General features: G+C 32.6%; 1 long non-coding RNA gene and 1 other non-coding gene across 2 annotated transcripts; one reads left to right on the top strand and one right to left on the bottom strand.

The window, feature by feature from the left end:
- The first annotated feature begins 1385 nt into the window (after positions 1-1385).
- Positions 1386-5729, top strand: LOC108473161 (uncharacterized). The gene is made up of 4 exons (XR_001869670.2): positions 1386-1736; positions 2215-2257; positions 2800-2865; positions 5658-5729. It is a non-coding gene; the product is annotated as an uncharacterized LOC108473161 (long non-coding RNA).
- A 2976-nt stretch (positions 5730-8705) lies between these two features.
- On the bottom strand, positions 8706-8812 carry LOC128284926 (small nucleolar RNA R71). Its single transcript, XR_008275345.1, has one exon. It is a non-coding gene; the product is annotated as a small nucleolar RNA R71 (small nucleolar RNA).
- Between the last annotated feature and the right edge of the window lie 5007 nt (positions 8813-13819).

Here is a 13819-nt window from a genome sequence, read left to right as displayed (position 1 = left end):
TAGCGGCGTTTTTTGTTAAAACGCCGCTAAAAACTGGAGCATTAGCGGCGCTTTTTGTAAAACACCGCTAAAAACCGAATCATTAGCGATGCTTTTGGTAAAAGGCCGCTAAAAACCGGATCATTAGCGGCACTTTTGGTAAAACGCCGCTAAAAACCGGAGCATTAGCGGGGCTTTGGGTAAAACGCCGCTAAAAACCGAAGCATTAGCGGCGCTTTTGGTAAAACGCCGCTAAAAGTCATATAACCCCTAAAAACATAAACCCACAAAAAAATCATAAACACTAATCTATAATCCTTAAAACACTAAACTCCCAAACCTTAAAAAATCTTAAACCGTAAACTATAACCCTTAAAATACTAAACCCCAAAAACATCACATGGATGTTGATGTACATCATATGTTAAATATTTTCTTATATAATTGTAAAAGAGATAGTATTAATTTTAAAATATTGAACTAATTATCATTATAGTTTAAGGTTTATGATTTAGGGCATATGGTTATACAATAATCATAAACACTAATCTATAACCCTTAAAACAATAATTGTTAAAATTTATGGTTATACAATATATTAAATATTTTCTTATATAATCGTAAAAGAGATAGTATTGAATTTAAAATATTAAATTAATTATCATTATAGTTTAAGGTTTATGGTTTAAGCTATATGGGTTTAAGGTTTATGAGTTAACTATGGTTTAAAGGTGGGTTAAGGGTTGGGTTTAAGGTTAGGTGTTAGGGGTTAAGGGTGAGGGGTTTAGGGTTTAGGGTTTAATGTTTAGGGATTAAGAGTTTAGGGTTTAGATTAGTTAGTGTTTTTAATTATATGATAAATATTTTCTTATATAATTATAAAAGAGATAGTATTAATTTTAAAATATTGAATTAATTATCATTATAATTTAGGGTTTAGGGTTTAGAGTTTAGAGTTTAAAGTGCATGAGTTATTATTTTAAGGTTTATGGATTATGGGTTTAGGGTTTATGATTTATAGTTATGTAAGAGGTAATTTCCCCATTTTCCCTAATCCAAATCTTTAAAATAATCACCCCTTTTTCCCCAATTCAAAATCCAAAATCCCCGGTAAATGTTTCTTTTTCTAACAATGGTTTAGTGTGCAATTGTATACTCATGCACTTTACCATTGTTAAGGTTAATCCATATTTCGATTAAAAAATCAATATTCAAAATTTAAAAAATAAAATTCCAAAAATAATAATCTCAACACAAAAATTTTAAAAGAAAAAAATAGAAAAAAAATATATGTTAAAATGAAAAAAATAAAATTTAACAATAGTGGCGGTTTTTGGAAAAAAACGCCGCAAAAAATTGAGATACACTTTCCATATAAACGCTCGTTTTATTTTCACCCCCTCCCCTAAATCCCAAATTTTGCGCTGTTAAAAACCCTGATTCTATTCCCTTTGTTTTCACTGATCAAAATCCCCTTCTTATAAATTTTCTCTCTTGATGGAAGAGACGCGATGTGCAATTTGACTGTTCCAATTTCCTTTTCAACGTTCAATTTAAACCCTAGCCTTTTCCTTTTGCTTCTATGGGGGGGGGGGAAGGAATCATGTCTTTCGATCTCATATGCTGAAGTCGTCCTGCAGCTGCTTTGGATCCTCCCAAGATCTGTACGGCTGAGGACCAAAAGAAGAAAGATGATGAGGATTTGGTGAGTGGCTGTTCGGGATTTCGCCCTCGCTGGTTCTCTACACCGCAAATCCGTACGCTATTCCTTTTTTTTATTTTATTTCCTTTTGAAAAATAAATTTTTAAATCTATATTCAAATCTTAATTCTTTTTATTCTAATATAAATTATTTAATTTCTTGTTTATCTTCGTCTTCAATTTTGGTGTACGTATATAAAATTATTATGGATTTCTCTTTATTTTTAATTTTTTTTAATCTTTGGTGCTTTAGTTTCAGTAATTGATTTGCAGTTCTTATTAAATTCAATGGCGTTTTTAATTGCTTGTTCCTTCGATTAGTTTGTTTGATTTAGTTAAGGTTTGATCTCTTTTATGTTATAAGTTTCGATAATTATGCCATTTAAGTTATTAACGGACCTTTCTAGTCTTAGATATCTTGTATTTTAAAGTTGAATTTGTAATTGTAACTACGAATTTTGCATTGAATGAGATCCATCTTATAATTTTCATTTCAATTCGAGCACTGAATGTTGATTATTCATTTTATTGCAGGAATCATTTCAACTTTTACCGTATTCCCCGAAGCTTTTGAATGGTTATGTCCTGAGAATCAGATTGATTATGTCCTGTTATTTGCCTAGGGCTTCCTTTATATGTCAAGATCATTCGTATAGAATATATGTCATGGTTGTGCATTTCCTTTTTGCTTACTATAATAACAAGAATATTAACTTTGAAAAATAACCTTTTGTCTTATTTATATGTAGTATTGGCTATACCATGCTTATGGAAGGTGGTAAATAAACTCAGCTTGAATGAACAGCTTTTATTGATGTTTACTAGTTTATTTTTAAGTTTGATTGTGTTTGTTAAGAATTCCAAAGTTACACTTGTTTTTGTATGTTTGTGTTCATTCGTTTAAATAAATGAACTTATTCGTGAACTTAATATAAGTAAATATGTCGACAAACAATTAAAAATCTGTTCATGAATAGTAAACCGACAAACCATAAATAAACATATTTCTTATTATTTAGATATGAAATAATCAAATATAAATATTATTTTATTTTATTATAATCAAACAATAAACAAGTTCTCAGTAAGGCGACTAATAGTTTAGTTCGTCTTTTGTAGATGCTATTCACGTCTTTGCTCACCTTTGCGATTGCTCTTCTCAGCCTCTTCTCACAATCCCTGAAGGTATTCCCAACTTTTATTTCTATTTTGCTTTTGATTGTTAGCTTATGCTTGAAATTTCTGTCTTTGAATATGAAATTTTGAATATTACTCAGATATTAGCAACATATCTTAACTGACCAAATGTAGTATAAAGATTTCTGTATTAAGAGTTGAATTATATTTTGTGTCTTTTATTTAAAAAATAGATAAATTAATTTCTATTAAAAAATTCATTTATTTTTACCATTAAAACTGTCGTGGATGATGAAATAACCAGAGCGATTACGGTAGCATATAAGGACCCATTTTTAATAGTAAAAATGTACAAAATTCTTAATTAAAATATCAATTTACTTTTTAATCTAATATATAAAAATCAATTTACGGATAGTTTGTTGGTAACATTTATGGCTGATCCGGATGCCATCATTATTCATTTCTAAGTGCCAATAAGAAATCAGAGCCAGTAGGGGATGGTTGATTAATTTCAGTTCCATGGTCAGCCTTTGCTAGTTGATTTGACCTATGCCAAAGCTACTTTCGTGCTCCAAATGCAAAATTGAATGTTTATAGATAAAAGTTACAGACTACTTCTAAGTTCTAACCATGCCATGCTGAAATCTTGTGTTAATATTAGTTTTGTCAGGGCATGCTAGTTTTGAAAAAAGTCAAATTAAATTAAAAGTTTTGAACTTTTTCTATGAATCGATCAATTTTGAATTTCAATTATATAGTTTATGAGTTGAATCACATCATTTTATTTTCAAATTCAAGCTGTTGGTTTTTAATGAACAAATCAAATTAAATTAATTCAAATTTAGATTTGTTGATACCAAGTTAAGATTATGGTAGCTAATGACAGTTACCTCACTAAATGGGCAAATAGCTGTAAGATATGTTGCTAATATTCAAATTATAAGATAGCTGAAAATTTGAAATGGTCCTGAAATTCAATTTATAATTTGTTGCTAATATTCTTTAATTTTTAGCTGAATTAACTGACCAAATTTGATTTGTTGGTTAACCATAAAAAATTCAGTTTGGTTAACAGGAGAGATTTTGAGAAAATTTGATATTTGAATGTTATTTTGGTTATTAGTTAGGATTAATCCTGTTAAGTTTTTATACCTTCATTTTATTTGTTTTGAACTTTTAGTATGTGTTAATTTAACATCTGATGGTGATTAATATCTTTATTGTATTGTGCTTCTAGATTTTGATTTGTTCTGATATTTTGGTTGGATACATGTATATGTTCTTTTATAAAATTTTCTTGTGTAAAAATATATTACTTTTATGTTTTGGAATCTATCCTTCATGTTGCGGTGGACTGATAATTATGTGTGGGTTTTTTGGGTCTTCCAAATAAGTTCCGTGTTATATCAACTCGTGAATTTAAGTTCTGTGCTATATCAACTCGTGAATTTTGATCATGATGTCAACAAAAGTATTGGTGTCCGAATAAATGCATCCATCGGGAAAATACAGTTGATGAAAATAAGAGGTACATGTGTAATTTTGATATAGATTCTAGGGTATTGGTGAATTATTTTTTACCCTTTTTCTTATAGATAATTTATAAATGCTTTAACTTTTGTTCCTGTTTGACATTGAAGGCCTACTTTATATTGGATGAACTCTTGATTGCCGGTGAACGTCTTTATGTTTGTCCGAATTTGACTCAATCCAAATTATAGGTTTAAAATTTTATTCAATTCTATTTCATATTTTTAAATGATTAACTTAATCTCGTTTTAGACTTATTCAGATTTATAAAGAAATATATTTTAGTTTAATATTTAATATTTTAGATTTTTATTAAAATTTTAAATATAGCCAATATATTTTTCATATCGTTACTTTATTTGCGGGTTAATAGCTTTCGATATTGGGTTTAAAAGCTTTATAAATGCTTGATGAATATTTTCGTGCGATATTTCTTTTTACTCATTTTAATCCCATGCTGTATTTGATTTATGCTGGACATGTTTTGTTGCTAAATTACTTAACTTATTTCTATGCATTTTTGCTTTAACTTACTTAAGAAATACAATTTTTTTTACTCCAGCCTCTGTTTGCTTGTTGAAATTATTAAGGTACGTTTTAGTTCAAAATTCGCATAAATAATAGTTTCATCATGATGATTTTGAAAAAAAATCGTTTTACTTAGATATATGATTTGGTATGAAGTAATGATGAGTATGGTTTATAATTAGCTCATCTTGGTAAGATTGTTAATTGGTATGATATGCATTTGTGGTTGTTATAATTCGGCTCAAGTGAATTAAGTATGGTTGTTGGATGTGTTTTGGGTATGGTTTATTATTGAATTACATTTTGACTGTAATTTGTTTATTTATTAGTTTGGGAAATGGCAGTGATGAGCCGTTATATTTGGTTGATGATAGATAAATGATACATATGTACTTATGTCATGAATTTTGGTGATTTGGGATGTAAAGGTCAAATTGTTATATATATATATATATGTTATTGTATGTTCGGCTATGATATTTGACAATTTATGTTTGGTTTACGATGGCAAGAATGAATATGTTTTAACTGTTATATTGAAGTCATATTAAATGACCGAATATATATAAATTGATTTACTTGTGTATATGAAATTTCAGCATGATTTATAGCATATGAAATTGACATGTTTTGATTTGGCTAAATGACATGAAAAATGATTAATGTTAGTCAAGTGAGCAATGTATGAATTGGTTATGTTGCAAGCGAAATTTGGTTATTTAGATATGCTTGTATGTGATTGTAAAATTTTGCTTACTTAACCATGAGGTATAGTTCAGATACAAGCTAGCACAGATGAGCAAATTTCTCAACTTAGAGCGGAGGCAACAATGAGGGAGGCAGAGGCGGAATGAGGAGGCGAGGCGAGCAGAAAATACAATGAACTCCAGCTACAGCTTCAGTCTATGATGACTATGTTCCAGCAATTTCAAAATCCGCCATCTTAAACATTTGTTTTATTGTAACTTTTAACATTATTTTAAGAATATTTTGAATATTCATTTACAATTTATATAATATATTTTTCGTATAATTTTGTATTATTTAAATTTGCGGGTTTTGGTTGGATTTCATTGTACATTTGTTGTTTTTGTTTGAGTTTCTTGCAGGAGGGTTGGATATAGGTGGAAAAACATATATAGCAAAACTTGGCAACTTAGCGGCGTTTTTTAAAAAAGTGCCGCGAAAGGACCTGATCTTTAGTGGCGTTTTTTATAAAAGCACCGCAAAAAGTCCTGATCTTTAGCGGCGTTTTTTAAAAAAGCGCCGCAAAAGGTCCTGGTCTTTAGCGGCGTTTTTATAAAAGCGCCGCGAAAAGTCCTGGTCTTTAGCGGCGTTTTTATAAAAGCGCCGCGAAAAGTCTTGGTCTTTAGCGGCGTTTTTTAAAAAAGCGCCGCTAAAGGTCCTGGTCTTTAGCGGCGTTTTTTTCTAAACAACGCCACGAATTTTTACGGCGGTGTATATAGCGACTTTTTTTCGGCGCTTGGGAAAGCGCCGCTAAAAGTATTAGTGGCGCTTAAAAACGTCGCTAAAGGAAAAAAAACGCCGCTAAAAGTCTGTTTTCCTGTAGTGGAATTACTAGTCCAGGCTAAATTCCGATCCTAATCAGATTACCCGTCCGGGCTAAATCCATAATGCACACATATTCTTCGGGAGGCTTGATCATTCAAGGAACACTCGTCCGGGCTAGATTCCTTTCCATACTCGAGATCGCGGATTACCCGTCTGGGTTAAATCCTTACTGCAACACATGCAGGATCTCATTACACAAGTAAAACATGGTTTATCCATCGAATTCCCTTTTAACCTCAACCGAGACAGTTATCAACAATTCATTATTAAAGATGCATTTCATGCATTTTCATGCCATCAATAAATGAAAAAATCATGCATTCATAAATCATACAATTATGCATATTAGGAGTTTACTTTAAGTTATCCGAACTTACCTGGTATTCTTTTCGGGATTGTTATTCGGTTATTCTGAAACCTTGCATTTACCACAATCGGCCTCTGAAATTTGTTCCACGAGGTCTATAATAGCAAAATTAACTCATTAATTCCCCACATTATACATTTCAAGTTTAATATCTACCCTAGGTCCAAATGACTGCTTTGCCCATAACCTTTGACATTTTTGCGATTGAGTCCTTAGGCTCGTATAATGAGACACATGCAATTTCTATCTCACACAAGCCTAGCCGAACATTTTTCTCTCTTATGGTAGCCCACATTTTCCATTAATTTCTCATTTCTAACCCACATTTACATCTTTTGCAAAATGGTCCTTATAAGGGTTTTTCAAGAAAATCAACTAGGAAAAGATGTTTAACACACGTTAATCTTTCATATTGCTCCATAATCCATCTAAATTCAAGAAACTCATGCATGGGTAAATTTTTAAACATGAACCCTGGCATGAAATATGGGTAGAAATGGAAAGAGCAAGCTACTAAGATTTTAAAAATACAAAGAACATGAAAAATAGGGCTTGGGAGCACTTACTATTGAGCTTGGAAAGTTTAAAATCCTTAGCTATGGAAACCCTAGAAATTTCGGTAGCACGGAGAAGAAGAATGGCTGATTTTTGTTCATTTTCCCATAAAGCCAAATGACCAAAATGCCCTTAAGCCCTTTATTTGAAATTTCATCAATGCAAGCCCATTTTTGTCCAAAAAATTAGAATTTGAGAAAATTGCTCTCCAAGACCTTCTAATTCATAATCTAAAGCAATTTCATACAATTTACTTCTAGAATACATGTTTTGCAATTTATTCAATTTAGTCCCTAATTTTCAATTGGACACCTTATACTTATAATTTCTTCATGAAACTTTAACACATGCATATACTCATATTCTAGGCCTCATAATAATCATAAAATAAATATTTTGATGTCGGATTTGTGGTCTCGAAACCACTATTCTGACTAGGCCCTAACTCAGGATGTTACAATTTGTATTAGGGATCATTGCATTTAGTTTAATATATTTAGCTTTAACCATCACTTTCCAATCATATTGTGTTATTATTTACCAAGTTGTTAATATAATTTTACAAATTAAGTGACTTAGCACAAATATAATCCCTATGAGAAGATAATTTGATACTTTCTTATTACTTGATAATGACTGTGTACACTTGCACAAGCTTACGCGTTACAAGTTTTTGGCGTTGTTACCAGGGATTGTTAATTGTTGCCATAGTCTTTTTTTGTGAAATTATTTACTTCCAATTTGGTTTATTTCTAAAATTATTAACTTATTCTTTTAATTTTGTGATTTTCTTTTCAAGTGTTTATTAGCATAGATCAAATTATTTATTCACTCCTTATAAACCCTAAAATTGAGAAAACTTTCAAACATAAAAGAGGTGAATGAATAGCTCAAAGACAATTCGAGATGGACCTTGGAAATCAAAATCAAGACCAAGGTAATGAAGTCTATCATGTACAAAATCCCATCCTCATTGCCTATGATAGGGATGTATGCATCGGACAATATGCTGTGCCACTTTTCAGTGAGTTAAATCCAGAAACTAGAAGGCAAGATATTGAGGCAACGCAATTTGAATTGAAACCAGTGATGTTTCAAATGCTTCAAACGGTTGGCCGATTTAGTGGTATGCCTACAAAAGATCCATATCTCCACCTTCGATTGTTTATGGAGGTGAGTGATTCATTCAAAATAGCCGATGTGACTGAAGATGCATTGAGGTTGAAGGTGTTCCCGTACTTTTTATGAGATCGAGCACGAGCATGGCTCTTCTATATGGCATGAATTAGCAGAGAGATTTTTGGTTAAGTATTTTTCGCCTAGCAAAAATGCTAAGTTGAGAAGCGAGATCACAACTTTCCAACAATTGGATAACGAGTCTTTGTATGAGGCTTGGGAGTGACTCAAGGAGTTTCTTTGTAAGTGTCATCATCATGGGATTCCTCATTGTATCCAGTTGAAGAAATTCTATAATGGTCTCAATGCACATACAAGATTGATGGTAGATGCTTCTACGAATGGTGAAATTTTGTCTAAGTCTTATAATGAGGCTTATGAGATCATCGAGAGGATCGCTAGTAATAACAATCAATGGGAAACAAATCGAACAACTTCAGGAAGACGTGTAGCCGGAGTTCATGAAGTTGACGCCCTCACTTCGTTATCAGCGTAGGTGTCATCTATTTGCTATATGTTAAAATAGTTACTGTTAATAGTGCTAATAATTTTGTAGCTCAGCCACCAAGTCCTTTGAAGTAGTTTCTTGTGTGTACTAGGGGGAAGGTCATTCTTTTGAGAATTGTCCATCAAATCCCAAGTCAGTGTACTATGTGGGGAACCAACATCAAAATAGGAGCGGATAAGGACCCTAGTCCAACTTTTACAATCCTTCATGGCGTAATCATCCTCACTTTTCTTGGAGTAACTAAGAAAATGGACCAAACAACAACTTATTGCAGCATAGACCCAACCAATATCAAGGGTTTAATCAGCAAGTTCCAAAACCATCTCAAGCTAAGGCATCAAATAGTTTAGAGAACTTGTTGAACATGTACATGGAAAAGAATGACGTTTTGACCCAAAGCCAAGCAACAACATTGAAAAATTTGGAAAACCAAGTAGGTCAGTTAGCTACAGAGCTTCGTAATAGACCACAAGGAACCTTGCCCAGCAATACTGAGAATTTAAGAAATTTGGATAAAGAACTTATCAAGGTAGTGGCATTGTGAAGTGGTAAAAGTATGGAACCTCGATTGATTGATGTCAGAGATAAGCCCATTGAGAAGAATCAACAAGCTATTGAAATTCCTACACTAAAGGAATTAGAATCTACAAACACTGACAAGGTAAATTCTAACTTAGTAAATTCAGATACTTTAACATCTTCTTTGGATTTAGATTTACCTACTCAGAGGAGTTATTTGGTTCAACATAAATTTCCATCTCCTCCATATCCGTAAAGATTACAGCAAAACAAGCAGAAAGAGGAGGTGTAATTCAAGAAGTTTTTAGATGATTTGAAGTAGTTACACATCAATATTCCTTTGGTGGAAGCTTTAAAACAAATGTCAAATTATGTGAAGTTTATGAAGGATATACTGTCCAAGAAGAAACGACTAAGTGAGTATGAGACTATTGGCTTGATAAAGGAATGTAATACGTTCTTGCCAAATAAACTGCCACTAAAATTGAAAGACCCAGGAAACTTTACTCTACCCTGTAACATTGGTGAATCTTACTGTAGTAAAGCTTGTGTAATTTAGGAATGAGTATTAACTTGATGCCTAAGTCTATTTTCAAGATGCTAGGGATAGATGAAGTAAGATCTACAATTGTTACCCTTTAACTAGTGGATCGATCTTTAGTGTATCCCAAGGGAAAGATCGAGGATGTTTTGGTAAAAGTCGATAAATTTAGTTTTCCTGCTGATTTCATTGTCTTAGATTTTGAAGCAGATTAGGAAGTGCCGATCATCCTTGGGAGACCTTTCTTATCCACGGGAAGAACGTTAATTGATGTACAGAAAGGTGAACTCACCATACGAGTTTAAGACGATCAGGTAATCTTTAACATTCTCAAAGCGATGAAATTTCTCGATCTGACAGAACTGTGTTTAGTTATGGAAGAGATAGAAACCTTGGTTTCTATGGAAATCAATTTTGAACAAGATCCATTGGAAAAAGTATTAGGTCTTAACCCTTTGGAGGATGAAGAAGGTGAAGAAAACATGGCTTTGATGGAAGCCAATCCGAGAATTTTATTCAATCCATACAGTTTGAATCATTGGAGTTAGAAGTCAGAAAATTTGTACAACCCAGGTTGTCAATTGAAGAACCACCTAAACTCAAACTAAATGTACTTCCTTCCCATTTGAAATACATTAATTTAGGTGACTGTTTTACTTTGCTTATGATTATTTCAGTAGAACTGATGAAAGATCAAGATGAGCAACTAATTATTGTTCTAAAGAAATTTAAGAAAGCAATTGGTTGGATCATAGGTGATATTCGGGGCATAAGCCCTTCTTTTTGTATGCATAAAATTATTTTAAAAGAAGGTGAAAGAGCTTGAATTGATGGGAAAAGGAGGCTCAGTCCTATGATAAAAAAAAAGTTATGAGAAAAAATGTGATCAAATGGTTAGATGCAAGAATCATATACCCTATTTCAGGTAGTTCGTGGGTAAGTCTGGTGCAGTGTGTGCCAAAGAAGGTGGAATAACGATTGTTGAAAATGAGCATAATGAGTTGATTCCAACGAGAACTATTACTGGTTGGAGAATTTGTATTGATTACAGAAAGTCAAATAAAGCCACTTAGAAAGACCATTTTCTGTTGCCTTTTATGGATCAGATGTTAGATCGAATGGAAGGTGATGAATTCTATTAAGTTTTAGATGGCTATTCGGAATATAAAATGACCTTCACTATCCATACAGTACATTTACTTTTAGGCAAATGCCTTTTGGTTTACACAATGTACCTGCAACATTTCAACGATGCATAATGGCAATACTCACTAATATGGTTGAAAATTTTGTTGACATTTTCATGAATGATTTTTCTGTTTTTGGTAACACTTATGATATTTGTTTAAGTAATTTGGCTAAGGTACTGAAGAGATGTGAAGAGACAAATCTTGTCCTTAACTAGGAAAAATGCCATTTTATGGTTAAGGAAGGGATTGTCTTAGGGCATAAAATCTCAAAAAGAGGAATTGAAGTTGATAAAGCAAAGGTGGATGTAATTGAAAGATTACTGACCCCAATTAATATGAAAGGAGTCAGAAGTTTCTTAGGCCATACCTATTTTTACTGAAGGTTTATCAAATATTTCTCAAAAATTTCTAAACCATTATGTTTGTTGTTAGAGAAAGATACAATGTTTGATTTCAACAAAGCATGTTTGGAAGCTTTTGAAGATCTAAAAAAAGGTTAATCTTAGCCCCAATAATCGTTACAATGATTGGAGCTCACCTGTTGAGTTAATGTGTGATGCATGTGATTATGCCATTGGAGCTATGATGGTCAAAAAAGAAACAAAGTGTTTCACCTTATTTACTATGCAAGTAGAACTTTGACAGGAGCCCAACTCAATTATACGGTAACTGAAAAGGAACTCTTTGCTATAGTTTTTGCTTTTGACAAATTCCCCTCATATCTTATACGTACCAAAGTTATAGTATTTACTGACCATGCGACCATTAAATACTTGCTCATGAAGAAAGATGCGAAACTGAGGCTAATTCGTTGGATAGTTTTACTCCAAGAATTTGACCTTGAGATCCAAGGCAGAAAGGATGTCAAAAATCAAATAGCTGATCATCAGTCGAGGTTGGAGAAAGATGAGGTAACTCGATCATGTGTGCCTATCAATGAGAATTTCCCAGATGAACACTTATTTGAGGTAAGTCGAATTCATGAAACACCTTAGTTTGCTAATTTTTCCAATTATCTTGCATGTGGAATAATTCCACAAAAAAAGGCATACCAACAAAGGAAAAAATTCCTTCATGATAGTCGGTATTATTTTTGGAGGATCCATTTTTGTTTAAACATTGTGCAAATAATATAATCTGAAAGTATATAGCTGAAAGTGAGATTGTTGAGATCTTGTATCATTGCCATTCACCTCCAAGTGAGGGACACTTTGGTGGTTCACGTACTACAACAAAGATTTTGCAAGCAGGTTTCTTTTAGCCTATACTATTTGAAGATGCTTATACTTATGTGAAGAACTGTGATAAGTGCCAAAGGAGCAAAAATATATCAAGGAGGAATGAGATGCCCTTGACAAACATTTTGGAGATTGAATTAGTCGACGTATGGGGTATTGACTTCTTAGGCCCGTTTCCTTCTCCATACGGGAATAAATACATCATAGTTACTGTGGACTTTGTATCCAAGTGGGTTGAAGTTTAAGCATACCCTACAAATGATGCTAAGGTAGTCATGCGATTCCTACGTAAGCATGTGTTTACACGATTTGGGGCACCAAGAGCTATTATTAGTGATGAAGGTTCTCATTTTGTGAACAAATGACTTAAGTGGTTGCTTGAAAAATATGATGTGAAGCACAAGGTTGCTACTGCCTATCACCCCCAATGGGCAAGTTGAAAGAGTGAACCGTGAAATCAAAGGTATCCTTGAAAGGGTAGTACGCCCTAACAGAAAAGATTGGTCTCGAAGGCTTGATGATGCATTATGGCCTATCGAACAACATTTAAGACACCATAAGGAATGACTCTTTATCAGTTAGTCTTTGGAAGGCATGCCATTTGCCATTAAAGTTGGAGAATAGAGCTTACTAGGCTTTGAAGTAGTTTAACTTTGATCTTAAGCAAGCTGGTGAGAGAAGGATGTTACAACTTGATGAGTTGGAAGAGCTGAGGTTGTTTTTCTATGAGAATGCCAAAATGTGTACTGAAAGATCAAAGAGATGGCATGATAGTCATATACAACCTCGCGAGTTTAGAGAAGGTCAGAAGGTTTTGTTGTTTAATTCAAGGTTGAAGTTATTTCTTGGGAAGCTTAAATCTCGATGGAAAGGACCCTATGCTATCTACCGAGTTTATCCTTACGGAGCTATTGAATTGTATGATAATTACGGAGGTATGTTTAAAGTTAATGGTCAGCATCTCAAACACTATTGGGATGGTGAAGTTAAGCAAGTTAAATCCTTGTTCAAATTAACAGACCCTTGATTTTTCATGAACTCGTTTTGTAAATAAATAAATAATTAGAACTTATTTTCTTAACTTATTACATTTAATTAATTCTATGTAACGAGATTGGAACTAAAGCGGGACCGCTGAAACCCCTCCAAACTTTCTTGGGAATTAATTTAATGTAATTTGTTAAGAAGAAATTTTCTAATTAAGATTTAAAATTTTTAAGTTTCATTTGTTTTGTTTAAGTTTTAAATTTTTATGTTAATAAAGGGGGTCAAATT

The sequence above is a fragment of the Gossypium arboreum genome, chromosome 11, assembly GCF_025698485.1.
Source record: "Gossypium arboreum isolate Shixiya-1 chromosome 11, ASM2569848v2, whole genome shotgun sequence".
In the NCBI taxonomy this organism is placed as follows: domain Eukaryota; kingdom Viridiplantae; phylum Streptophyta; class Magnoliopsida; order Malvales; family Malvaceae; genus Gossypium; species Gossypium arboreum.
Note: the sequence above shows the minus strand (reverse complement) of the source record. Positions and strands in the feature narration are given on the sequence as shown.